This window comes from Acanthisitta chloris, unplaced genomic scaffold (genome assembly GCF_000695815.1).
Source record: "Acanthisitta chloris isolate BGI_N310 unplaced genomic scaffold, ASM69581v1 scaffold20682, whole genome shotgun sequence".
Taxonomy (NCBI): domain Eukaryota; kingdom Metazoa; phylum Chordata; class Aves; order Passeriformes; family Acanthisittidae; genus Acanthisitta; species Acanthisitta chloris.
Genome location: NW_008660144.1, coordinates 57,679 through 61,887, shown reverse-complemented (window position 1 = coordinate 61,887; position 4,209 = coordinate 57,679).

The following is a 4,209-nucleotide window of genomic DNA, read 5'->3' as shown; positions in this document are numbered from 1 at the left end:
AGCCCAGGGACAGGCAGGGTGGCCAGCCCAGCCAAGCACCTTTGTCTGCCGAGGTTTTCTCCTTGTGTCCTCAACAGTGTCAAAAGCAAAGCCCATCAGTGTTGAAAACATCCAAATCTCAGTTTGTAAGACCAGAGATGTGTGTTCCTTGGGCTTCATTCTCAGGAGTCACTCGCATGGGGCAAGTCCTAGTGAGGAGGGACATGGGGCCAGGTCAGCTGCATGGGGAGAGGATTAATGCAAGAATCAACCTCATTGCCCTATGTTTACTTCTCCCATTGATGAGGAGAAAGGTGCCTGATTCCTTAAGAGCAAATCTGGGGATGACAGCAGCCTGATGCACTGTGGCATGTCTAATAGAGCTGCCAGGGTGTTCAGGGACGCTGCTGGGGCTGTGTCTACCTGCAGAGCCAGGTCACTGCAGGGATCCCTCGCTGGCCCTGGCTGTGGCTCTCATGCAGGAAGTACAGAGCAGCTGCAGGACGGGTGACTTGCAGCAGTGCCTCCAGCTCAGGGTCTAGGGTGATTAATATTCAGTGCACTGCTGTGAAAATGAACAGCCAGACAGAATTGTCCTCCCTCCCCTTCCTGCATCCACGAGGACAGCGAGGGGAATGTCTGGAGCACAGGAACAGAAATGAGATTCACTTTTGGTCAGGCTGATACAGGGTTTTGAAACTAAATAAGGTGCTCCATGCTCTTTGTATTATTTAGTGTATTTTAGTCCATTTCTTTTTTTTTTAATGTCACCTGTCTGTTATTTAATTACAGGAAGTTTAAAAAAGAGTAGTAGGAGGCATTGGTTGAAGCTATCAGAACCAAACAGGAGGCATTTCCAAAACCATTTTCTCTTTAAAAAGGAAATATTATGATGTTTAATAAAAAAATATTCTTCCCATCATTTCTTATCAAAACTCAGTTTTGAATAGCCCTTTTACTGTTGGTGGGAAAGCTTTCTCCACCCCATGCTCAGCAGCCAGCACAGCAAAGCTCAGCAGGAGCAGTGGCACCGCTGGCAGTGCCCTAGGATGCTCCGGACAGCGGAGAGGTGCCCTGGGACTTGGGGGACAAACCAAACTCCCACAGCTGGTGGAACTCTCAGTACTCATCCTGCCTGGCCACTGCCCGGCCCAGGGATGCATCCTCCATCCTCCTAGGGCTCTTTCCTCCCCACGTTGTGTGGAGAAACCTGACGGAGGCTCAGACCAGCCGACCCTGAGTCTCTCCAGTGTTGGGCTGAGCTGGGGCTGGGTGTTCTCACACACCAAAGCGGCTCATGACAGAGGAAAGCAAAGCCCAGGGCATGGCCAAAGCCACTGTTTGCCTTCAGGGCTTTGGTTCTTCACTGACCTGGGCCAAGGCAAACCCTGACTGGCAGCCCCAGCCCCCAGGTTGTTCTGTTGTGCAAACAGCAGTGGGGAGAACAAGGCAGCTGTTGCAAAGTAAACCCCATGGGTAAACACATCTTGGGGTGCTGTGGGCAGGGGACCTGGCACCACTCAGAGCCATGCTCAGATGGGAGCCACCAGCCCCAAGCCAGGCTCTGGCCACAGGCCTCTGTCATGGGCTCCTGCAACGTCCCTTCCATCAGCAGCCACCACAAAGGATGGACCACATGTTCCAGACACTGCAGGGGAACCCAGTGAGGTTAAAGGACCTTCTGCATGCTCCTGGCCTCAGAAAAAAAACAAACATCTGTGCCCTTGCAGCCAGGGCTGGCAGAGATCTGAGCTTTTCCAGAATCACCCATCCTGACACACTAGGGCCAGGTGGGACCAGCAGCAAGGACATCCCTCGTGGCACCATTTTTTAATTAATCTTGGTGGGTCAGACCATTGCAGGTGCTGCTGCTGTGTCCTCAGGGCTCGTGATGGCCTGTGGTTGCCTGTCCCTCGCTCTGGGGCAGCGGGGGTGGGACCTGGTCCAATGGCACCATGCCACCTGGAAGGGTTTGGAGTTTTGGCTCTAGGGTTACTGAGGGAACATTTACACACCTCTTTGTAATCATTCACAGCCAGTGAACCTAGGATGGGATTTGGCACTTGCCTTCATCCTCCTCCTCCTGTTTCCTTAGGAACTGGAAACCAAAGGTGCCCAATGAGGCATTACGGATCTGATAGCTCGGGCCAAGGCTTTGCCATCCGTCCTGTCCTTTTCCTCACAGCACTGCCACTGCCATCAAAGGGCACCCAGCACCTGCTCTTCGTCTTTGTGCTCTGAGCACCTGCAGCTCATCAGCATCAAGACTCATTTCCTGGAGCCCCCACTGTGTGGGTGTTGCTGCAGCCAGAGAGAGAGGAGGGGGATGCACTGGGTGCAGCCCACACATGCCTAATGACCACATTGCAATGACACAGTTATCTCTGCAAGTATTTGGCAGGAAGGAGGTTATGTTGGACTGTTTGGGGTATTGCTGACTCACAGGGTGGCATGGTGAGGTAAAGGTAGTGAGGAGCAGCAGGAGAGGCTGGGCTGGGGTCCCAAAGCACCAGTGACACCTCAGTCACCCCATCACCTTGGCAAAAGAGCAGCAGGATCCTCTGTGGTTTTTAGAGATATGTTTAGCCATGCAGGAGCAGCAAGCAGGAGCTCTGGCCCTGGGAATGAGGCCCCAGGAAGGACACTGGCTGCAAACTCATGCAGCAGTGGGACTGCCCTGTGCCCATGGGACAGGGCTCCGGGGCCCTGGGTGGGAGTAGATGGACTCGTGATGGGCAGAGGCAGAGGAGGGTGTTGGTACTGCCCACCAAGAGTGCCTAGCAGGTCCAATGTGGGCACTGGGAAGTGGCTAGTCATGCATGGTGCTGTGCCAGCAGATCTGGAGGCTGCAGGGCTCAGGAATCTGGCCCTGGCAGCTCTTGCCATGCAACCGTCTGCTCCAGAGCTGTGGCACAGCCAGCCCCAGGATGTGGTTTGAGGCTACTGCAGCCAGGAGTGAGGTCCTGTGCCCAAGAGCTCACTGGCTACTGCCACCTGCTCACCCCGAGGTCCTGGGAGTCCCAAACCCAGGCGGGGGGAGAGCTGCTTTGATGGGACACCAGGGATGTGTTTGTCCATGTCAAACAGCTCCCAGTTTGCCAGCAACAGGCAGGAGCAGGAACAGGCAGCGAAAGAACCAGCAGCTCAGGGACAGGGGCAGAATAAATCTGCATAACTACAAATGAGGGGAATATTTATTTCCCACACTGACCACGTTTCTGTAGCTAATTTAAGCTGTGAGAAGGAGTCTCGAGCAGCCTGGGCAGGCCTTGGGCTCAACTCAGGTCCAGCTCTGGGGCTGTAGCCCCCCACAGTTCCCCATCTTTCCAGCAGACTCACCTATTCAATATTCCTAACATGTGAGTTACTCCTGTAGCTGATGGGAGAGATAAATAACAAAACCCTTACAAATGCAAAAATCCCTTGGCAGTTTGGAAAGGAACCAAGTCACGTGCTGAATGCAGATGAAGAAAAATCCTTTTTATTGTAAGGAGTAACAGAAGGGTGTGAATCTGCCTCAAATCCGCCTCACCCACAATGCAGCACATCCAAATCCACTTGGAGATTACAAGGCAGGATAGCGTTCGCTCTGATCAGTTCAAAGCTTCGATGCTTGGGAACAAATCGGCTGAGTGAGCACCTGGATTAGGCTTGGGGGCCTTTTTGCCTCTTTTTAACAGTAGGAAATCACTGGAAACAGCACAGCAAAATTTCCTTTTGAAATGGTAAACTAATCAAGATGCAGAAGGAGAGCAAAGACATAGTGCTTACAGCTCACTTTTCTCTCTTCCCTTCTCAGGTGGTTTGGTGCAGTTGGTGCAAACTCATGAAATTCTTGAGGGGTGGCTGTGCAGGGACCAAATCCCAGCCTCCAGCCCAGCTGTCTGTGTCCAGCACTTGGAATGTCCCCTCTGTGTTGAGCCATTACCTGGCCCAAACCCTGGCCCCAGTGAAGATGGGGTGGGCATGAGGAAGAACCAGGGGTCAGGGCCATCCCTTCATTGGTGAGTACCAAAATAAGTGGCTTGTGGCCAGGACAGCCAGGAGACCACACAGACAAGACTGGGGCTCCTGCTTCTGCAGCCACAGTGTCATCAACGTGGCTAACCACTGACACGGCTAACCATCAGCACAGCTAACCACCAGCACAGCTCACTGTCAGCATGGCTAACCATTGGCACAGGTAATTATTGACACAGATAACCCTGGGCTGGACAGAGACACCAAAGT